The 25,346-nt window shown below is 34.2% G+C and overlaps 1 protein-coding gene across 13 annotated transcripts in view; it reads left to right on the top strand.

Annotated features, from left to right (window-relative positions):
• Unc-115a (actin binding LIM protein Uncoordinated 115a) overlaps nucleotides 1-25,346 on the top strand; it is a 262,629-nt gene that overhangs the window by 74,554 nt on the left and 162,729 nt on the right. For 3 of the 13 annotated variants that reach the window (XM_089646753.1, XM_089646755.1, XM_089646754.1), the window contains exon 1: nucleotides 23,228-23,630. The exons of 1 other annotated variant lie outside the window; for it this stretch is intronic. The gene's annotated coding sequence lies outside the window, so the exon portion shown is untranslated. Of the gene's footprint in view, nucleotides 1-23,209; nucleotides 23,631-25,346 lie in introns of those variants that run through there. 9 more of the 13 variants (XM_089646767.1, XM_089646766.1, XM_089646761.1 and 6 more) reach the window with 9 other exon arrangements.

Genomic DNA, 25,346 nt, shown 5'->3' with positions numbered 1-25,346 from the left:
GATGTTGCAATTGAGAAGAATGTCATTAAAAATCAATTCATTTTCGGCCTTACGAATCGATAAAAATTCGAAATCTTTTCGATTTTCAGTGTTCTTTCCGAAAATAATGTTAAAATTAATTGTAATAAAGAATGAAACTATTATATTATACGTCTATGCGGCGTTAGACTTATTCGGAGTTTCAAATTCTTCGATTTATTTTCGATCATATTTTGAGTTACTCATCACTAGTTGGAACTTTTGAACCCATATTTTTCTTGATTTGTTTTTCAAATCCCGTTAGCATAATAAATTGTTTACTTTTTTTCTGTGAAGCTGCAAAAATTACGGTTGACAAGATTATATAAATACCCAGTATGTCAATTCAACGTAACTGCAAATATCAAATTTACGGTTGCCGAATGTTTTTTAACTTTGAAGAAAATGATTAATTTGTTTTTTATCTATGTCAAAGCCAAAGATTTCTCCACATGACAGCATCCTTAAGGACGTGTCAATCAGAGTTAATTTTAAATTCGGCGTCTCAACAAGTTTAAAATTCGCCCGAGCCTCTTGATACCAACTTAAGGTAATTCCTACACTGATTATGAAAAATAATTGCATCATTTTGATATCTGACGACATAATAAGGAGGAATGTGAATCAATTGTTGGTTTAATCGATACTTGTTCATTTTAATTTCCGTATGTACCTACTAGTAATTTATGATGATTGATATATGTTTTCATAAAATTAAGCTTCCAAAATGAACTGTATACATTATACATTAGACATTCTTCTTCTTTGGTCTTGCTCTACACGGAGAAAACTTACGGATATAAAATATTGCTAATTTATTAAGAATCTCTTCAAATTATTCGCAATCCTGTTAAAAACGGCACTGCAGGCCTTTAACCAATGAATTTATAGGTTCATGTTAAACTTTTAGTAAAACGGGATGTATTATCGCGGGTGTATGAACACGTGTTCCGATATATTCCGAAAGTACTAACATTTTCTTAGGAAAGCCGTTTCCAAAATTAATAATTAACATTTCGCGTCGCTATCGTAACAATCGGCTTATCTTTAAAACGAAATAAAAGTGAATTTACATTTTTTTTACAAATTCCCCAAAGAAAACGAATGTGTTTTCGAAAAATTAAATTCTATCAATTTTTTTACGATTAGGGTAAAGAATTATGTAAACATGTGGTTAGCGTTTCTGGCAACATTTTTACGATTAGGGTAAAGAATTATGTAAACATGTGGTTAGCGTTTCTGGCAACATTTTTACGATTAGGGTAAAGAATTATGTAAACATGTGGTTAGCGTTTCTGGCAACATTTTTACGATTAGGGTAAAGAATTATGTAAACATGTGGTTAGCGTTTCTGGCAACATTTTTACGATTAGGGTAAAGAATTATGTAAACATGTGGTTAGCGTTTCTGGCAACATTTTTACGATTAGGGTAAAGAATTATGTAAACATGTGGTTAGCGTTTCTGGCAACATTTTTACGATTAGGGTAAAGAATTATGTAAACATGTGGTTAGCGTTTCTGGCAACATTTTTACGATTAGGGTAAAGAATTATGTAAACATGTGGTTAGCGTTTCTGGCAACATTTTTCACGTTTAATACAAAATTTTTATTATTTTGAAAAAAGTAATGTTTATTTTATATGCGTACACCGGAAAGATAATTTTATTTAGTTTTCTAAAACAGTATTTGTTTTTTTAAGGAAAATTAAAAAATAAGATGTACAAAAGAGATGAAAGTACTGAAGGGTTAATAAATCAACAATACTAATTTTCTCCGTGTGCTGTCGATTGCTGGATAAGTGGGTATTTGTCTTCTTCCTCTATTTTCAAAGCCTCCTAGATATTGGTTGAAGATCTGCCATTTCTGTTCTACGCGTCTTCTTAAATCATTATTCCGTCTCTGGCGCAGTCTTCATGTTGGCCATTTCCAGCTTCCTTCCAATTTAGCAGATTACAACAACAATAACTTCCCTTACAGTAATAACTTCTACTTACCTAGCCTTCCATTTCAGTTCTGCCAATCTTTTTGCAATGTGTTATGTGTTAAGAGTTTTTAAACAAAATATTAGTTTTAATAATATAACATCTTCGTCATCTTTATATCTATATATTATTTGCTCCTGTTTTACCTCTGACCTAGACATCTTAAGTTTGAGCGGATTTAGCAGTCAATGTCAAAAGTAAACAACTGTATAAATGTTATCTCGTGTTTGAGTATGGTGAAATTATTTTTTCTTACCGGAGGTAGTACCAATTTATGTATTACCTTCTTGGAAGAAGAAAGATCTGGCACAAATACGTACTATAATATAATCATTATGTACGAAGACCTTAAAAGGAAAAATCTCCCTTTAAGGTTTCCAAGGGTCATTTAGGTTGTAATTTGCATCATTGGATAGACATCGACCATTGATTTATTGTATTTAGATAGGACGTGAAGCGAAAAAATAGGTTTCGCTGTTTACCTCCAACTCTAAACCTAAAACTACTGAATCCGGCCTACGCACACCGCTTATTGCGTTCTAATAATGGAACAAGTTTCGACGATATATTATAGTATACAGTAGCGCCTCTAATTGTAGCTCTATGACATCGACCGACTGTGATATCATATTAACCGGCTGGCACAATAAGTTGAACGAAAAAGTTATTTTTTACTCAATAAATAAGTTCGTTCTAAATTTTCAGATTTTCTGAAGATTTAATTATTTCTCCAACACGATTTCAATTATTCACGACAGTAATGGACACTCGTTGAATATTTATTCTTGCAGGCAACAAGTAGAAAATATAGATATTGGCATAGGTAGACTTGTAGTTGATACTTGCGAGTGTGGATTTGGAATTGTTTCGTTCTTATTAGTATTTTGATTTCGGAGCGGAGTAATTAAAAATTGATGTGCTCGAATTCACTGATTTTGAACACATGGAATTTGTGTCCTCGAATTTACTGATTTTGAACACATGGAATTGGTGTCCTCGAATTCACTGATTTTGAACACATGGAATTGGTCTCATCGAATTCACTGATTTTGAACACATGAAATTTGTGTCCTTAAATTCACTGATTTTGAACACATGGCATTTGTGTCCTCGAGTTCAATGATTTTGAACACATGGAATTGGTGTCCGCAAATTCACTGATTTTGAACACATGGAATTTGTGTCCTTGATTTCACTGATTTTGAACATATTGAATTGGCGTCCTCGAGTTCATTGATTTTGAACACATGGAATTTATGCTTGTTTTGCTTTTGCTTGCTTACTTTGTTGAACATATTGTAGCACTAACGCTGTTATCTTGGAATTTCCATTCACCCATCGTTAATTGAAATGATTTTAAAATTCGTTCGTATTTTCAAAGGATTTCGAGAAAGTATTTTAATTTAAATTGTAAAGAATTAACAATATTATTAAACAATGATGTGTTCATATGTGATATTGTAATTATAACAAGACACAATGCTTTTTACGAATAAGAAAATATATATATTTTATAATATACAAATTTCAAATCACTTCATATTTTCTTAAGATATTCACCCTTCGGATTATCGAATTGATTGCTTTGAATTGAATATAAATAAATAAATATAAATATGTTCTACTTTTGACTTTCAATTCCCTCTTAGTAGGGTTACCATGTATGATTTCCATAATAACATATCTACCTTTTTTATTTGAAAAGTAGTATTTCTTCGTCATCATTATCATGAAAGTCCTGGCAGTTTAGGAAACCAATCCTTTCGGCTTTCTGCTGTCTACATGTCTACTTATAGTCCAGTCAGCCTGTGTCGTAGAACACCATTTAGACCAACTAAATAGTATAAAGCTAATTTTTTCCCCATCGACTACTACCATTTAGACAAGTGTTTAGAAAAAAGTCCCCGCCCCTACCCCCCTTGCTTCCCCCCCTGTGCCCCCCCAAACATGAAAAGTGTAAGGGTTTCGTAAATCGCGTCTATCTCAATTATTAAACAACATATCGGATTGAAATTTTTTTTATTCTCTTTGTTGTAACATTTTCTACAAAAAAAGTTCAGTTAACTTTCGTCGTAACTTTTACCGTTTGTTTGTAATTCGTATGATAAGGTAAAAATTTGTATATTTTTTGGCACATAATTTTATATTTTGTCACAGAACTTTTCAGGCCGACATTTTATGAAAAAATATTTCCTACAAAAGTTGTAGCCCCTGTTATTACCTTTAAAATGATATATTTTAATGTGTACTTTATGGCTAGAAAACGCCAAATATCAACCGTGAAAGTCGGGATGTGACATCAGAGTGTACTGGCCTCGAGGAGGGGGTTTCGAGTTGTTGCATGCAGAGTGACTGATGTCAAGGCCATAAATAGGTCAGTTACGGAAACCCGCCAGACAGAAAGGGTCGCGTCGCGAGAGTCCGTGTTTCGCAGTGATTGTGTTTTATGGTTTGTGTTTTACGGTTTGTGTTTGTTTTTGTGAACCAAAATGGAGGGCGAGTCATGTGTTATTTGCAATGAACCTTTATCTGTAAGTCAAAATGTTACAGTTACTTCTAAGGGGATTAAAACTTTAATCGAATCTAGCCTTCAAAGGAAGGACGGCCTACAGTGTAAATTCGAAACTCTTCCGACAGTCAGTATACACAAAGAATGCCGTAAAGTGTATACCCGCAGTAGTTCAATAAAAGCTTACATAGCGAGCTCCAAAAACGTTGAAGATTTTGAATCAAACAGTGCGCCTATAAAATGTAGGTCTAATTCTCAGAAGTTTAATTTAAAAGTGAATTGCTTATTTTGTGGAATGGATGCGGTGGTAAATATAAAGACTCCAACAGAATATAGGAAAGCGGTCCATTTAGTTCATACTTTAACTATAAAACAAACTATATCTAAATATATTGAAAATAGGAATGATGATTGGGGTGATTTGGTTAGGTCCAGGCTAGAAGGAGTTGTAGACCTCGTAGCTGCTGAGGGGCGTTATCATTCCGACTGTTATGCTAGGTTTTCGAAACAACCCACTCAATCATCCAGTACGTACGCAGGTCGTGGTAGACCAGTTGACGATTTATTAAAAGAATCATTCATAAAAGTTTGTGATTTCATTGAGGAAAACGATGATTGCCAGCATAGTATTTCTGACCTTTTGCAATTGATAAAAAGTGTGTCAGGCAGAGACCAGGTTTATGAAATTAACTACTTCAAAACTCTATTACTTAGGCACTTTGGTGAAAGACTTCTTATTACAAACATAAAACATAAATCCTCCATCGTTTGTTTAAGAGATGGGGCGGGCAAGGTTTTGTCTGAAACTTGGTACTCTCAAAAGAAAAGCAATAAAGATGATGAGATTAGGAGAATCGTTTCTACAGCAGCAGCTTTGATAAGACAAGAAATTCAAAATCAAGTGTATGATGACTCAACTTACCCCAGTGTTGAAAATATAAGGTCAGGCGGGAAAGATGTTGTTCCACAACTTCTAGATTTGTTTTTAAACGATCTAACGAAGAGAAGAAGGCAAACTTCAGACGAAAGTATGGACGTAAAACGAAAGAGGACTACCATAAATCACATGATATTAAAACTGTGTAGGCCTAAGTCTTTTCAATCACCTGTCCAGTCTGCTTTTGGATTATACTTATCTAGACGGTATGGCTCTAAACATTTAATAGACATTTGTTCATCTCTGGGATGTTCAACGTCATACTATGAGACAGAAATGTACTTACAATCGCTGTTAAAAGCAGGTGGGCCCCAAATTGAGGAAAGGATTTTTTTCCAATTTGTATTTGACAATATTGATATCAACTTAAGAACTCTTGACGGTAAAGACACATTTCACGCTCTCGGAGGCATACAGTGCGTAACTCCAAAACAGCTGTGTCGAGTGATGTCCGAGTTCCACGTGTTAAGACATGCGACTTTGAAGGTAAATTCAATGTCCCAGTTTTAATGTATACTAAAAAGGCGAAAAGTGGCTTAAAGTCTTTAACAATAGAAAACATTTCTGAAAATATGCCCACTCAATGCTTAGTCTCAGCTCGTAACATGCTTTGGTTATGTAGTTTTGCTTTTGTGCCAGTTTCACTACCTGGATGGTCTGCATACATGCGAAACTGTTACGATGGTAGACAAAACTTTGAACCATCTTATGTACTGGCTTTGCCTTTTATAAACATAGACTAGGAAATCCGACTGCTATTTATTCTGCCCTTAGTTACGCTTCTAAAGAGAGCAAGTTAGCTGGCCAGCCGTGTATTGTCACTTTTGACCAACCACTTTTCCTGAAAGCAGTAGACATTGTTGCAAGTTCTTCTACAGAAAGTGAAATATCTGGAGTAATCGTCAGACTAGGCGGATTCCATCTTCTAATGAGTTTCCTTGGTTGCTTAGGAAAGTTTATGGAAGGTAGTGGAATCGAAGAAATGTGGACCTCTGTTTATGGAAAATCAACGATTCCTCACCTTATGTCAGGACATGCTTACGCAAGGTCTTATAGAGCTCACATGATGACCCAGGCAGCTTTGATGTTACTGCTATTCGAGGAATGTTCATCTCTTAAAGAAATGATTACAAACGACTTTAATGATATTCATATCCAAACAATTAACAAACAAACAACTGTTGAAGACGCCATGAGTGAGTGTAAAACAAATGAAATAATGACAAGACTAGAAGAAGTGTATGAAGATTTGGTTAAAACTAGTAGAACTTCAAAACTGTGGCTACAAGAGTTTAAATTGGTGAATTTGGCTCTAGATTTTATTCTGGCAGAGAGAATCGGCGATTGGAATTTGCACATTAATACAGTCAAGCAAATGATACCGTATTTCCATGCTGCTGGACATTTGCTCTACGCCAAATCCGCACATATATACTTACAACAAATGTTGAGTCTACAATCGAAGATGTCAAATGAAGACTTCGAAAGGTTCGTCAATAAAGGTTTTTTTACAGTTCGGCGTACAGATGGATTTTTTACCGGTATCTGGACGGACATGACCATAGAGCAGACATTAATGCGATCATCAAAATCCATAGGTGGCCTTACTCATGGACGAGGATTAAGCGAGAGGACGCTAACCAAGTTCATTGCTTGCGCTCCTGCATCCCTACAAATTTGTGAGGCTTTCGAGAAGTTCTCTGGCTGCTTGACTCAGTTTAACGAACAGCACACTGAACTTAGATGCAGTAGAAGAGAAAGGGACTTGCAAGATATTAATAAATTTCTCGGGTGGCTGCGTATCCATAATCCTTTCCGACAGAGCAACGATTTAATTTCTTTATCCTCTGGTCTAGTAGTGACAAGTTCGGGTGTAAACTGCGATGAAGCGTATGATGTAGGAATGAAATGCTTGAAAGACATCGAAGGAAATAATTTTGCAGATGTTAAATTGAAAAGAAAAAATAAAGTTAAAACTATAGGCTCCGTAGTAAGTGGTATAAATGTGAGATCTGAAGAAGTGCCAATTAATCCTGATCAGCTGTTTAATAGGGTTATATGTATGTCTCAAGGAACAAATAATCTCAAACAATACTTCAACTATGAACTTAGCGCATACCCTTTGTCTTTATTTGAAAACAATAAAATGATAAGAAAGGGAACTAAATCAAGTCTTATGAAAATATTTGAAAAGTGGACAGTTAGCAACGAAGTTTTTAAAAATTTGCCCCCAAAAATATATGTAGTAGATGGAGGGTATCTTTTGCACAGTGTTATTTGGCCTGACAAAGTAACATATAGCAGCATCATAGAGAAGTATGTTGATACTGTAATGAAACGGTATGGGAAAGATTGTCATGTTGTGTTTGATGGGTATCCTGACTATCCCACCACAAAAGGGGTCGAACATATGCGGAGAAGTAAAAAAACATCTCTAGAAATGAAATTCAACGTTAATATGGAATGCTCTGTGAAGCAAAATGAATTTTTGGCAAATCCAAAAAACAAAAGCCAGCTTATTGAACAGCTCTCTCAGAAGCTTAATGAAGCAAACATTCCAACCATTGTGGCGGAGGAAGATGCAGATACTAAAGTGGTCGGAAGAGCAATAGATGTCTCCCAGATTCAAAGTGGGAGGCCTGTAGTTGTTGTCGGACAGGATACTGATCTTTTCGTTCTATTGTTAGGGCTACCACAGTGTCAAAATGTGCAACTATTCTTTCACAAACCCTCTGGCACACCATCAACGTATGACATCAGCAAGATTCGTGAAGAGATTGGTGATATGAAGGATGTGGTATTATTTTTGCATGCTATCACAGGATGTGATACCACATCTTATTTATTCGGCAAAGGCAAAATTAACGCGTACAAATTGCTAAGTTCATCAAATGATCTCCGCACAAAAGTTTTAGAGTTTTATGAAAAACAGGCAGACAAAAATATTCTCAAAGAGGTAGGAGAGGCTTTTGTCTTGAAACTATATGGATGCACAAGGTCTGCAAGTCTGAATGACAGTAGATATTCAATGTACCTTAAAGCTGTTGCAAAAATGTCATTAAAATCCAAATTTAAAATGGCGTCCCTCCCTCCAACATCTGATGCTGCTGAACAACACGCCTATCGAACATACTATCAGATTCAAAAATGGATTGGAGATAAGGAAATCAGCGCTACGGACTGGGGATGGATTTTAACAGACAACATGCTGTACCCAGTGCACTCAAAAAAACCACCGGCACCTGAAGAAGTTATAAACTTAGTTTCCTGCAACTGCAAAAAGGCTTGCAAAAATAATTGTAGCTGCTTTAAAGCATCACTTGATTGCACAGAAATGTGCGGGAACTGTGGTGGATCATGCAGCAATGTAACTTTGGTTGAAGTCGAGGAAAATGAAGAACCTCTCATGGAAGTTTAGGATATGATCAAATTAAGATACCGCAATTATTTTGTTCTAAAATAACATCTTTAAAAAATATTACATGCATTTTCAAACCAAAAACTATTTAAAATACCTATTTTCGCTGTATACAAGGACTTATTATTATTTGAAACAAATTTAAAAAGTGGGGAATTTAGGTTTCACCGAGACTCGATTAGTTTTATTTATGGAAAATGCAATAGTGTACCTTGAAGATAAAAAACACTATCACTATACAACAATATCTGCATTGCAACGCCGCGCCGGCCGGCCCCACCTCGACCGAACCCGCCATGATAATCTCGTTGGATCTCCAACAAAGTAAGTACTATTTTATATCATTTTAAAGGTAATAATAGGGGCTACAACTTTTGTAGGAAATATTTTTTCATAAAATGTCGGCCTGAAAAGTTCTGTGACAAAATATAAAATTATGTGCCAAAAAATATACAAATTTTTACCTTATCATACGAATTACAAACAAACGGTAAAAGTTACGACGAAAGTTAACTGAACTTTTTTTGTAGAAAATGTTACAACAAAGAGAATAAAAAAAATTTCAATCCGATATGTTGTTTAATAATTGAGATAGACGCGATTTACGAAACCCTTACACTTTTCATGTTTGGGGGGGCACAGGGGGGGAAGCAAGGGGGGTAGGGGCGGGGACTTTTTTCTAAACACTTGTCTAAATGGTAGTAGTCGATGGGGAAAAAATTAGCTTTATACTATTTAGTTACATATAAAAACACAGGCTGACTGGACTATTAAGGAAGCGGTGTTTGTCACATCCAGCCTACCGGTTTGGGCCTGCCTACACTGTCTTGCAGACTTATTTTAAAGAAGCCTCTTTTTTTGGTCGGCGATCTTCCATCCTTGCTACATGTCCCTGCCTAGCGGAGGGGTTCCAATTTTTAAATTTTTCCAACGACGCCTTTTTACCTCTTCCGCCAGATACCATTTTCCCGTATGGCTCCAAAGACGAAACTTTGAACATCCTTCTAAAATATCCATTATCCTTATTCCATTATGATCCATTATGATTATTATCTTTGCTCAAAACTGATCTAAAATTTGGTAGTCATTCATTATCGACCTTAAAATACAGTACTTTTTCAATATAAATATACTTCCCCGCACCCACCCATCTAAATTTTTGATATATCTTGTTACTTAATGTAATGTACGCCAAATGTAGCTGGTGCCAATGAAGTGTAGAGGCTGAGTATTATTGTAGCGGGTGAAGATCGTACACAATAATGATATGTGATTTTGTACTGATATTTATTGGGGAGCTGCTTGTAACAAAAGAGGGCACACAACTAAAGTGCATCGCCTTTTATAAGATCTTGCAAGCATTCCATCTCGCTTGCACACATACACATTTGCCAACCATATAACCTGATTTTTTTAAAAATATAATCATAAAGTTATTCGAAGCCTCACAAACAATGAAAGAGTTTATTAAAAATTGAACCAATCTCAGTTGTTTTACTGAACACAATGAAGTTATTAAGCTTTTGTGTTTGTTTTCTTGAGCGATAAAAGTTTATTTCATAAAATTGATATCTGAAAAGGTTGCCACAGGTCCCGCATTTATGTAACCGTCACAGCTTTTCCAGAAGTCAGGGTTTGGAGAATTTGTAGTACATTGAAAAAAATCATCTGCTTTAAATCTTACTTATTAATTAATTAATCTAATTTGTAACACCACGAAAACACAATTTGAAGCACCCTCCGTGTGTTGCAACAAATGATTTGTATGAACTGTCACTTTTACTGTCGTAACTATTGGCATGACGTCAGGGCCTCGATTCTCGACGAAGTCATTCCACTGTGGTTCGACCCACTCGTTGTTCGAGTGGAATGACTTTTGACGTTTGGCGTATGTAAGTATGTACATTCGACGAGACTCGAGAATAAGAACGTCGACGAATGTATGTACTTTCGACGGCAATTGCGAGCGGCCTGGATTGGAGAATCGATACCCAGAAAGAACTCTTCCAATCAATCATAGAAGGTTTAGACATTTTGGTTATTTAATATTAATTTTAATATGTCAGAATCAGTATTTGCTAATCTTGGTACATGATTTAAAGTCTTATATATATTTTTTTACTACAATTCCTAGTTAAAAACTTTCTCGTATTCCTTTCAGTTGCATTTATGACAACCCTGTTAATCGGCCTTGTTTCTTATCATCGTTTGTATGCGGCTTTGGTATTATTATTGTATTCGCGGTGTGAGATAAAATGAAATATTGTGTATTGTGCAATCAACCAAAAATTGGACTGTCACCGTTCACTTTTATTAAATTGGTTTGTGAATACCGCAGGTTCTACACAGTACTTACCTACTTTTATTGTTTATTCCTCAATATCTTTTACGCCATCACGGTCTGGTAGACTTTTCTCATTGTTCTTATTTAAAAAAATCAACCCATAAAGAACAGTTTTGTTTTACTACAATACATCTATTTTTAAATGTTTTTTAACAACTAAAAAAAATTCAAATGTGGAATACTTATAATTAAGCAGGTAGGTATTTAAGTACCCACTTACAAATCTTGTGATTTCGGGGGAAATTTTGGTTTCAAAACATAATTGTTTGGACTTGAGGTCTACAACTTACTGTTCACAGTACCACTAGTACTAGTGCCTATACTGCCCATTGGCGTATGCCTGGTAAACCCACATTTGACAGAATTACAAATAAGGATATGGGATAAGAATGAGAATTCGATTTAATGACTAATGATCGAGATAAAAACGGGTTGTGCAGATGGTTTTTACATCGAGAGCGAACAGTGATGGAACGAGAATGGAATAGGAATCAGGAGAAGTCGGGGTTCTCCCAGAATACTGCACGATCTAGTTATGTTAATCGAATACTTGTGTCGAATCGTGTCAAAAGGTGGAATAACCAAGAGTATAAATACATGTGACTGAAGCAAGGATTAGATGTGCCATGTTATGGTTGTGGGTATTCCACCCTCCCTGCCTACTCCTGTGGGGAAATTGTATGTTTACTAGTCAACCATAACCATAGTAATGATCTTATTTGGATCATTTTTATAGCACTGTTTTCTGTAGAAAATCACCCCAATGGCGCCTTACAGTGATATAGAAACTTTGTCAATTTATACAAAAAATGTAAACAAATTTATTTATTTATTAATTTTCGTTAAATCGACAGTTTATAAGTATTATGTTGCCAAAATAAAACCAATTATGAATTTCCTACTTGTGACTTTATCTATACTGAGACAGCATAGGCATAAGTAAATTAAATTTGTAAGAAAGGAATATGAATTCAAAAATTTATACAAAACAAAAGATTATATAAAACGAAAAATTACAAAACAAAACATTTATCAATAAATTTATAGCCATGGAGAGAGGTTAAAGATATAATAGAAATATAAACAATTTAATAATAACGCAGACCCGTGAAAAATCACGGGATATTATAATTGTATCATTGCTTTTCAAAAACAAACATCGTCAATTTTAGAGACGATCAAAAATTTACCTTTCAAATGAACACCGTTAGTAAATTTGAAAAATTACGATCTCTCAAAAATTAAACAAACAAACTCATTTCAAATATAGAATTATTAACTAATTGAAATAAATAATTTTGGTACCTTCTTTATCGTCTATCTAAATTGTTCCCTCAGTCAATTCCAATTCTGAAAATGACATTTTAATTCAGCATTGGATTTGAACTCTAGAACTTGGTTATGGAGTTCATTGCACTGAAGTTACAGAATCACAACCAAAATCAGTATTTATAAATATTTTTTTCTGATAACTACTTATAACTTTACTACTGCCAATTTTGATAACTAATTATTGTTTTTTTTCTTTCTGTTACAGGTAAGCGTACATTTTGAAATTGTCCAAAAGTGAAGCCACTCCGAATTTGCATGAAAGGTAACTCAACTCCCTTCTCAACATTTCTTGACCAGTTACAAATCTAAATCTGTTATATTTGAAACGTTGAACCGACAAAGATATCGAACGTGCTCAAATAGCAAGTTAAACACGGCTATCACCTTTCATACATGAGTATGGCCACTATTTATACAGCCTTACGTCACCCGTACAAATTAAAATGCCTCCTTCAGTGTGTCAGTAGTGTATAAGTGTATACCTACATCATACCTGTGTGTGTTTTGGAATAAATTAAACACCATGTTGTACCTTTGCATGTGTGTGTGTTAGTCTGTTCATTTTGTCCTTGAGTCATTTTATGTTAGTTATTTTATTGTCTACACGGCGGACGGCGTATACCGTAATTAATCGATTTTAAATCTCAATAGCGATATTGTAATCCGATTCGAATGACGCAATCTCATCTTAGAACTGGTAATAGTTCCAAAATTCTTGCATTCATGAAACTTTGCTGATAAATTCTTCGTGGCAGTCGAAATGAAGTCCGCTCCAGAGTTCGCTCAAAATTTAGTGGTGGAACACCCCTCTAGGAGTTGAGGGGGGATTAAAAATATACATATTTACGTACTAGATCGAGTGAGGTATCGTCAATTAGTGCTGAATCGAATGAGACCACTCCCAAGTCGATAACATCAATAATTGGTGAGATAAGCCAAGTTTTTAGTAAATAAATTTGAAAATAACAAAGGTTAACCCCCCTAAAGGTTTTCTACTTCCGGGAAGAATGTATGAGTGGTTTCATGAATTCATGATTTTTGTCATTTATTTTGTGAATTTTGGTACTATTTTACCTGCAATAGTACCTGCGGGTGCGAGGTGCGAGTGAGCACGCACATTCCTATGCGCACTAGTTAGAGGGGAACAGAAAATAATTAATATGATGTAAATAGGAATAATTTTACTAGTCACACGTAATAAAATATTTTTTGTTTGAATAATTGTGTTATTTGGGCATTTTCTTAGTAGCATAAATTATGTATAAACTATTATATTATATTACTATTGTACAGTTTTTTTGTTATTTTTTTGTACATAACTGAAATTGCCCAGCAATAATCTTTATTAATTAATTGATACAAAATATTCACTGAAGAATCCACGTTATAACCCTCCATTGGTATTCTACGTAATAATAATAATAATAAGAGTTTATTCCATAATGTACGCAGGGGAATGCAATACATTCCATATTTTAAAATAACAGACAAATAATAATAATAATAAAAATATACAAATACGCAATGCGGGATAGAAGTGAAAAATGTGTGCAAGCAACTGTTTATGGAGGATATTTGCACTCGTCCCTCCAGGAATATTTCCGTAGCGCTGCAGTATCTCGATAGGCGGAATAGTTGGCCATAAGCATTATTGTAAGCGACTTTTAGCTTTTGCCATTGGGATGCAGTGTAATCTACCCTCAGTTCTGACGTGTACAGCGAAGTGCAGAATGCGTTGAATAGTAATAAAATAATTTGACCTTTTGACGTTCGTACCTACTGCAAAAGTGAAAACGCCTTGACAGCATATCGCTAACGAATATCGCTCTTCTTTGTCTTTCCAACGCCTTTCCAATGCTAAGTACGTGTTATGGTAGTTTGTTCCCGAATTTCTGCACTGGAAAAAAATTCCGACTTCTATTTATCTGATATTGGTGGAAGTAACGAAATAGAAAGCAAAATAAATTGATAAAAACATGTACAAGCTTTGGCGAAAATGCGCATTTTCTTGTTTCTTAACTAAAACCTGTCTCGTCTCACCAAATATTGATACTATCGACATGGGAGAGGTCATATTCGATTCAGCACTAATGAAAACATAATAAACGATGTCTTACTTGACCAAGTTTGTAAACATGTATTTTTGAAATCACCACTTCACCCTCCCTCAACAGAGTTCCATCACTTTATTTTGAGCGGACTACATACATCTTCATTTATAACGCCAAGATGTATGACCAAAGTTTCATGAATGCACCAATTTTGTCATTTATCACACCCCCTTTTTCCTGTACTATCTCTTGCCTCTCTGCGTTTTGCTGCTATGTTGGCCACCAATTTATTTCTGATTTTTCTTTTTCTGGTGCACCCTCCTATCGGAGGTTGACTATAGTTAGAGCTGTTTTCATCCTGCAGATGTTTTGACAAAATCTGTTTTTTAATATCTAAATCCATAAATTTTATCGCAATCATTTATCAATCACCTGTTTTAAACGTGATTTCGTATAACATCAAGTCAGTTGGATTTTCGGCTTCTTTGTCCTTCAAATAGGAATTATAATAAATTATTGAATTCAGCTTTGGAGAGCACATTTCAGCATATCGCTTACCATACATCCCCATTGGGAATTATAAGGTGTCATCCCCATTATGCAGATTCTAAGTTGTCATGTATTTGATTTGAATAAATGGAAATCCCAGAGATTTAAATTATTTAAATAATCTTAAAGTTTAAAAAAAAAACGATTGTGGGAGCTCCACTTTTGTCTGTAATCTCTAAATAGTATATAAAGTCACTATCTGCGTTTGTCTGTTTGTGTGCTTAGTTCTTCTAAACTATGCAACAGCGTTTGATAGGGTCTTCACTATCATTTAGAGAATTTCTTCCGGAAGATTTGTAAAAATAATACGTGGATATTACATTTATTGAATGTAGAGAAAAATCTAGAATTCGAATAAACAAACGCGTCTGAAAAACTGTATAATGCAATGTAACTTTGTTCATAACTACAAAATTTGTTATGTTTGTTAAGACATCAGTTAGAGAATTTCTTCCGGAAGGTTTATATATATAATATGTGGATATTACATTAATTGAATGCATAGAAAAATCTAGTATTCTAATGAACAAACGCGTATGAAAAACTGTATAGTGCAATTTAACTTTGTTCATAACCACAAAATTTGTTAAGTTTGTTAAGACATCAGTTAGAGAATTTCTTCCGGAAGGTTTATACATATAATGCGTGGATACTACGTTTATTGAATATAGAGAAAAATCTAGTATTCGAATAAACAAACGCGTATGAAAAACTGTATAATTCAATTTAACTTTGTTCATAACCACAAAATTTGTTAAGATCAACCGGTTTCGGTTACCCCAAGCATCATCAGGGTATAAATTAAAACAGTTTAATGTGTAACAAATTTGATAGTTATAAACAAAGTTATTGTTTTATTTCATTAATATGTCTAGCCACAAAGTGACTGCTTTCTGTTAAAATATATTTAAAAAAACTTTTTTAATACATTTGGGATAACTGCAAGTCCATCGCTAACCAGTACAATTGTATGTAAGAGTTTAGCAGTTGATTGTAGAAAGGTCCGACTAAATATGGTGGGAGGTGATAGGTTGATAACACAGAATTCAAAACGAATTCGCGTAATTCAATACAATGGAATTACTTATCTAACATTTGATCTGAACGGCGAAAGTCAGAGAACTTTGGAAAGGAAACGGCGGAGGATAGAATTACCACAATGTTATTCTCACATCACTCCAAATGTCGAAACTTAAGTTATTACAGTATTTGTTTCAGTTGGTGTATAATCTATATTTTGCATTCTTCTTGCATTCAGATTTCACTTCTCTCCTTAGGAAACTCTTAAAATAGGGTACCTTCCTGTGTTTTTATTTTTTAACTAGCTGTACTCCGCCATGCGTTGTTGTGGCTCAGTCTGTCTGTGCGGATAGAGAAACAATAGCGCGTGTTGCTTTTACGTCCAACAGATTTCGCTTTAAAAAAATATATATTTTTACCTGTCACAGGTGACATCTATATAATGTAGGTATATACAAACACACGCGTATTCGAATGCAACTTTGTGTCAAAATTTCAAAGCAATCGGTGAAGAATTTTCGGAGATTTAAGATTTTGAACAAACGAACATTTTCATTTTTATTTATATACATTATGTATTTTCTAACATATGGTGATGTAGGACTCACTGGATAATTTGCACTAGTTATGGCCCCGATTTTACAATATAATATAATTTAATATAAAATACTAAATTGAAATATAAACAGTGCGAAAAGTAATTGTGTTTTATAATAAACATAGTATAAAGTTCCCGACGTTTTCCGGCTTCAAGCAGATGTTTTTAAAGTAATTTTCCTCCTATTTTAAACGTCAAATGTTCAAAAAGACATCAAGAAGTATCAAAATTTTGCTTTTTTAGGAAAATGTGTAATTTTTTGAATCTCATCTAGACAGTGACCTTCCTCTTGTTTCGAAGGCAAAATTTGTAAAATTTCATCAAGCTCGCAATAAAACAGTAGATTTGTATAAAAATCAAATTCACGCCGCCCTCACGCCACAAACACGCAAACATTCGCCTTTATATGAAGAGATAAATAATAGAAATTTCCGTAGGTAAATTCAATCCGCGGGGTTTGTATAAAGTTTCGTTGTTTTTTCTGGAGTGTGTCTGGGTGGGGAGGGAGAGGGGATAGAGAAGAGGAAATTATGGTATTCCAGTCTGTTTCATGTTAACGCCTCGAATCTGAATGTTACACTTTCAATAGGGTGATACTGAGAGTATCCGCCGCAGTTATCTGTTTGCATAATGTTCAATCAAAACACTTGTTAAGATAAATTTTCTTATCTTACCAACAATTATTCTCGTAATAATAAATTAATAGGAACCAAAATATATGACTAATTATAATCATAAGAAATGTTAATTCTTATATAGGTAAGTACCTTACGGCATCTGCGTAAATAAAAGGTAATGTCCTTGTATATGTGTCGGTTCCATGATAACACAACACAGTGACAATTCAACACACTTTTAAAAAGTTAAACCTAACCTAACCTAACCTACTTAACCCAGTTAATAAAGTTTTTGTTTCATCACTTTCCATGACTTTATGTAACTTTTCAAAGATGTTATGAATTATCATTTTGTTTATTTTTCATACTTCACCGTATGTGTCCTATATACTAAAAAAAAACCTTAAACGTAAAATAATTCATCACAACTTTAAAAAGTTATATAAAGTCATGGAAAGTGATGAAACAAAAACTTTATTAACTGGGTTAAGTAGGTTAGGTTAGGTTAAAAAAAATCATCGTTTCTAATGACTTTACATCACTTTTTAAAAGTGTGTTGAATTGTCACTGTGTTGAGTTATCATGGAACCAAAAAAACTACTGTACCAATTTTGCTGAAAATTTTGTTCCTATTAGTGCCAGGAGTGTTTTCATTGATAGAAGAAGTCAGAGACGCCCGAGGAAGACTTACGCATTAGTCGATATAATGCAGTTTTTTAAAACTAACAATATGGTATACATTAGTGATGATATAAAAAGTCGGAGACGTCCAATGAATCAAATACTTAAATGTGGTAAACTGTGGCTTATGTGATGAACGAAGAAAGGGATATAAGGAGAATGTATAGAGAGTTGTAGAAGATGTCGCTGACGCTCGAGGAAGACATCGCAGTAAACTTTTCAATTTTTTAAAATAATAATTTCCATCGTAAAAATGCACCCTTCTGGTACACTAGTATTCATAACCTCAAAACTTTCTTCCAAATTATTCATAATCCCGAGCAATGCCAGGTTAACGTCAGCTAGTTTTTATTAAAATAAATAACTGCCATTATCAGTGTATATTCTTGACTTTCTGTCTTTCTCGAGTGTAAGTTTTCAATTACCGCAATCTAATAATCTGTGATACACTTCGTTATCAAGAGACTCTGATAAGACTCCGCTGATAGGAGCAACATTCAGACTGATAAAATGGATTTTATGGTATAGTATGATACGCTACTTCTGCTAACTGTGAGGCGAAAAATTAAAAATTACTAATTTTGTAATTTTCTCAGTCTATCGTTGCCAAAAAACTGTAGGCTTTAGGTATCTTCATCTCCTTCTCCTCACAACTTTCCTTTATATTGAGGATGCAATAGTTTCACTGCCTACAGACAGTTGGTGTGCCTTTGCGCTTAGACACTTTTATTGTCACACTGTTAAGGCGATGCACTACGTCGTGTAATATTTTAAATTGAGCCGCTATCAATAACAACCCTTACGTAGATGGCGATAAGGTTTAAATTCCCGCTTAACACCATCCGCCTGTTTTGATTTATGCAAGGAAAAAACATGGCCAAAAAGTGCCTTTTATTTTATTTTGTGGATGTTCAGGCATAAATATTTAATTTTTTTTCGATCATTGTATAAATAACTTAAAATGCCACATTATACAATAAAATCATAACCGAAAATGGGTTCGTAAGTAGGACATTTTGAACTTTAAAGCAGTTTTCATAGGCCTTTACATTATTTTTTTCTGGGCTTATAAAAAGACTTATCTAAAAAATACTCGATTATTTCAAAGGCCAAGATGTATTCTACTCGCAGTATTTCATTAAAGCATCTGAAACATTTCTAACCGTGTTTCGTGACCAAATCGGAATGACTAGCCAGGTACTTACCTAATTTCCTCTTTCTCATCTTCCCAATCCCCACTAATTTAAGAGTAACATTTGTTTCTTTCCTATATCCTTCTACTTTCGGTAATGTATGGATATTTGTTTATTTATTAACGTCCTACTGGGCTTTTACATAACGATTATAAATCAAATAAAAAAAACATCAGTATTACATAAATAATAAAAGATTTTAAAAATATAGCATAAAATTCAATAAACTTATAAAGTTATTATCGGTGACCGGATAACTCATCAAAATGACAATTCAACACACATATAAAAAGTGTTATAAAGTTATGGAAAGTGAAGAAACAAAAACTAGGTTAAATAGTTTACATATGTAACTATCACCTTTAAAATTATATCACCTTTTAAATGTGTGTTGAGTTGTCATTTTGAGGAGTTATCATGGAACCGAATATTTATGAAACTATTATATTAGGCACATACCTATTACACATCTGCCCTGATGATGGACACTGCAATGCTGTCCGAAACGTTGGCTAAACAAGGAGTTAGCGCAACACGGCAAAACACCCCAATAACAAATAACAAAAATACTTTTGGCCGTGAAAATCTTAAATCATATTTATTATATTAGGACTCGTTTGCAAGGTCCATCGAAGCTGTTTATCAGAAATCATAACGCTCTGACTGAAAATTACAATACTGGATAGATATATAGTCCACGCACATGCATAAGATCACGAAAACCGTTACCACCACTAAATATTATTTTATTTGAGACACAAACAGGACATTTAATGTACATTCTTGTGGTTAGTGTAAATTAAATTTACATACAAATATAAATGTCCCTAGACTAATGTGTCTGCAGCATATTAGTATGTAGCCGTTGTCTTTACGGTGACCGGATAACTCATCAAAATGATAATTCATCACATCTTTAAAAAGTTATATAAAGTCATGGAAAGTGATGAAAAAAAACTTTTATTAACTGGGTTTAGTAGGTTAGGTTAGGTTTAATTTTTTTTTCGTCATTTCTAATGACTTTATATCACTTTTTAAAAGTCTGTTGAATTGTCACTGTGTTGAGTTATCATGGAACCTCTCTTTACATATGCCTAAGGGACACCCTTACGGGTCGGTGTGTAATTTTATTTTTGAATTGCCACCTGAAAATAAATTAGATTAGTCTGTCGGTATATTTATTGAGCAAGGCTAATATGAACCGTCCCGTACCCGATATTATGTATGTTGAAAGATTGCTTTCAGTTAGTTCTCAGTCTGAACCATTTTTGTTCGTTCTTTATCCATCCTTTCTGTTCCTGTGCTCCTTTCCGTCTATCAATGCCAACAATGCAGCCGGCGGAACGGGATGGGATAATTATATAATAAAATATATCTACGAGTGGGTATTTGGTGTAAAAAAGAATTTTGGTTTGTAGTCTGGATGTTCCGGGCCCTGCCTTTTTATAAAACAGCTAGTCGGGCAATTAATGGAGAAATATCTAACTAACTAATCGTGTCTTCGTTACACAGCAGGCTTAGACAGAATAACACTGTACGGACACACACTCCTTGCTATCACCTATCACACACCTTCGTATCTAATTCGGACACTTTCTATATCTTCCTGGAACATCCCCAACATCTTTTTTCAACTATTTGTCCCACACATTAATTCTCCTGATCTCTGCTCGTCTTTTATTATACGTGTGTCTTACCGATTAAAGAATCTCTTTCGAATTTTTACTTTTTAATTAAATTTTTTTATGTGAATACCGCACTGTCCCAACTGCTTCCAACTGTACGGAGCAAGTGGGACTATTGCATCCCCATCTCGAGTGTATTGGACTGACGGGAGTGACGAATGGAAGGATATGGGAAAAAGGTAGATTGAGAAGTACCTGGCTATTCATATGTGGTCGTCAAACACGGCTAAAGCCATTTCAAGCATCATTTCTATTCCGAATGGCGGTCTTTCACTAGGGCGAAATTGAAAACATTTTATCGAATAGAACAGTACCACACAAATACTTCATCTAGACTTGTACCTATTGAAGAAATAATAATATTTGGCTAATTTATATAGCGCCGTTTTCGTGAAAAATCACCTCAAGGGCGCTGTACAAATATATTTATTATATAATTATTACTAGAACTACTGACTTAGAAAATGTATTCGAAAGTGTATTTTCAAACATTACCAAACAGTTATCAATGTTAAAAGTAATGCATATAGGTGTTAATAATACTATGGTACCAAGATATCAAAAGGCGCCAAAATGCATGTCACTCTAGGCGCCATTTGGCTCCGTGCCAAGACTGAGTTCACAAATCACGAGAGTAAAAGTTCATTTGTAGCACTTATTCTCCTTTTCAAAATCATTTTACTTTCTTATTATCCAGAAAGCAAATAATACGTGCATCCTTTTAACCATAAAACAATCTGTCTTGACCTTGTCTTTCCACTGTATGCGATGACGCGTCATCTGGAAGAAGCCCCAATAAACAAATTCCTTATAAAAATAAATTCAATAAATCACGCCACACGTCGAAAACCAAATAAGCCAATAAATTTATAACTGTTTTGACTGTGTTCTAAATTAATCCAACTGATGGCATTTAATTACATTCTTGAGAACGCAGTAACTATGAATTAATTTACATTATTTTCAATGATAAGTAGCCAATTCGTATTAATAATATAAAATAATAACATTCTTTAGTAGTGCCAAACCGTTGGTTATAGCTTCGTTAATTGACATTGTAGTATTCTAGATATTGTATTTTAATTAATGTGGTTTTGTATGACATTAAGATTTTATTTCCTGATTTCATAGTGTGTTTTTTTACCGTATTTTTAAGCTCGATTTAATAACTGTGAGACCAATGCACTACTCTTACTTTCCTCGGCTGACTTTATTTTTGTTTTCAAAGGCAATTCATTTCTTCAATTTTCACCTTCTACGTTCACGTCAATATTCTAGCTATAGAGCAGTAAATCTGTAGGTACGTTGGAGCAGCAAAAACATGCGTTATTAAATTTGCACAGTTATTTCTGTTTGAAATTTCCTGGTCGTAGCGACTATTTTAGGCTCGCAGCGTCATTTCAATTACGAGCTACTATATTAACTTTACTACCTGCTATAACTATCAATAATTTATGCATCCCCTTGTAAGTCTACACTGCCCCGGAAGTGGAGACATGAAGGTTAAATGAAGTGAAGAACGGTGGAGAAGGGAAAAGGAAGAATATGAAACACCCAAATATTCAGATCTAGTCACTAAATTAATACTTATGTCATTTGACACAACGTTTCGATTTTGAATGCTGCCTAATGGCTATCTATTTGGGGAATATTAGCACGCTCACTGAAATGATGACGGAAAGGGGAAGAGCGTAATAGCGTATTATCCAAGGTGGATATTTTCAATTGCGAACTCACCAAATACAAGATGTCCATAAAATAATATTTCTCTAATGGTTTGTGAATAATGTTATGTCTCTATTGTTTATATTTCTATTATGATTTGATTTATATCTACAACCTCTCTCCATGGCTATAAATGTTTTGTTTTGTAATTTTTCGTTTTATATAATCTTTTATGTTTATGTTTTGTTTTATAAATTTTTGATTTCATATTCCTTTCTTACAAATTTAATTTACTTTTTCCTTATTATGCTGTTTCAGTATAGGTAAAGTCACATAGAGAAAATCTATAATTAGTTTTATTTTGGCCATATAATACTTATATACAAACTGAAATGAATGTAAACTGTTGATTTCCCGAAAATTAATAAATATAATTAATACATATAAAATTAATAAAAAAAAGGGGCAATGGAAGATTGATATACTATATTGATGGAGAAATGACATCAATAGTGGTCTCTCAGAGCTATTCTATTATAGTATCTTCCACTTTGGAACGTAGTGCACATGTATTTGAACAGTAAATGTGGGAAGTGCGTTTTATTTTTTTCTTGTTACTAAAAAGTTTTCTGATACGCCCAACAATTTGCTGGTTTTAATCAGTTCGGCAACCGACGGTACCCGTTCCCCCCATCGCGTCACTTTTATCTACGGCTCTCGCGAGGTTATTTCTGTGTCCGGCGGCATTCCGCGCTTTCGGCGTCTTCAGTCGCCTCGCCACAAGCGCGCCGCCACGACCTCGCTCTTTCCGCGCTCCCGGTACAACTAATTAATATTCTCGGATCCTCTGCTGGACCCCTCCCTATCAATTTTTTTTACAAATTTTCTAAAAAAAATCTTCATTAAGCGCACGGGTGTTATCTGTGTATGAATACCAATTAAAAAACCCGTATGTATTCATAAAATCGCCTGTGATTCTATCTAGAATAAAGTTTTTAGTGTAGTTTTTTACGGATTTTTTTATCATCGGTGAGTTGGCTATGTTCAAGTGTTTCGTATGGTTGGACTTGGCCACTATTACAATTTATTTTAATCATATCGCGAAGTGTTATAATGTCTAATTTTATTTATATTTATTTACTGTTCTAATGACCGGCGAATATGTGTCAACAAAAAATTGCGTTTTCAGCAAGTCAGCTTATTATACGAGATGACGTCAGATGATTTGCATTTTCTACTATTTTACAAACATGTTCTTGGAGACCGATACAGTTTTCCTTTTATATCGGTGCCAGCCGGCTAGCTTCACTATGTGACTTAGCCAGAAATATCAACACTTTCTTTTCGAAATTTTATAGCAAAACATTTGTAATGGATATTTCAGATCTTAGTTCGTTCTCGAAATGACAAAGAAAGCGCTGTGCAAATTTCATGACGCCAGAGCTCATCGTTCGAAGATGCAGAGCTCAGATTTTCTGTTTATTGTTAAAATTCAATACCACAATATGTAAAATGATCGTCCTTTTCTCATAATTAACCTGTGCCATTGACTTCAACATAATATGCATTTTGATTTAATTTATAAATTCACAATATTTTTTTATAGTTATGTTGTTCTGTATACCAATATTTATGTTAATGTTTATTGCCATACGCTAGTCTCCTTTCCAAACTATCCATTACATAAAGCCTTTTTGCATATCCAAAGCGTTGCATCACGAAACAAGTGAAAAAAAAAACATTAATCCATTGTGGCTGTAATCCAATGTCCGGTGAAAGTTTTCTTGGTCGTTGTTTGGCACGCCGTTTGGTCTTTGGTCGCTCTACGAGTTGGTTTTTATGATCTTTTTTTTCCACAGCGTTGATTCCGCCATGAGTCATCCGCTGCTTTGGTCTCCCGCTCCCTGAATTAATTCCAACTTCCCACCAATCAGAGTGGAAAGATTACAAATAAATAAAAAGATAAAAAAGATTTAACATTTTAAAAAGCGTGACCGCCGTTCCTATGGGTGTGTGTTTTTTTTTCGAGACGTGATTGATTATACGAAAGCAAAGGCTCGGTATTATTTTTTGTCCAAGTGTTTTTTTTTTATTTTGGTCAGGTTTTGAGGTCAGCATTAAGGGAACATTGTTGGTGTTTCTTTGGTTGGTATCCCACAGGGTCCGGATCCGAGTCCAAATTATCAAAAATGTATGAATGGTTGTGAAGGGAATAATGGGTTAGGCATGTTCGACTTAATGGAGGCTCTCACGCTGCCTAAAAGTTCTCAAACTCAATTTGGAGTTGTGTGATTACAAAAGTTTTGATGGCCGAACTTAGATTTGTATTGGTTTATTTTATTAAAATCTGAAATAAGCTCTTTTTTAGATCACAATTGTAACCCTTTATTATTATTAATTACAATAATTGTTCCATATTATTGTAATTCATAGACATGTGGCAAATATACTATCCGGCAAGCTATAAGGACTTAAGAAATTAGATATATTGAAATAACGGAAAAGAGGATTATTTATTTGTGAAACAAACAGCTCATATAATAAATACAAAGATATTTATACTCGTATGTGAGGTTAAGTGAGTATTTGACTAAACATTTGTTGGTCGCTTAGGAATGCTAGCAAACCAACAGCAGTTGTTTTCCGTCATGCTTTAGATTTTTAACTAGCCCAAAAAGTACCTAACCTGTACTTTAGCCTATAATAACTTACTAGAAATCTATACAAGTCATTAATATTGAGCTT

Source organism: Hesperophylax consimilis, chromosome 25 (genome assembly GCF_061612785.1).
Source record: "Hesperophylax consimilis isolate HC1 chromosome 25, BYU_Hcon_1.0, whole genome shotgun sequence".
Taxonomy (NCBI): Eukaryota; Metazoa; Arthropoda; class Insecta; order Trichoptera; family Limnephilidae; genus Hesperophylax; species Hesperophylax consimilis.
The sequence above is the reverse complement of the archived record's forward strand: the minus strand, read 5'-3'. Positions and strand labels throughout refer to the sequence as shown.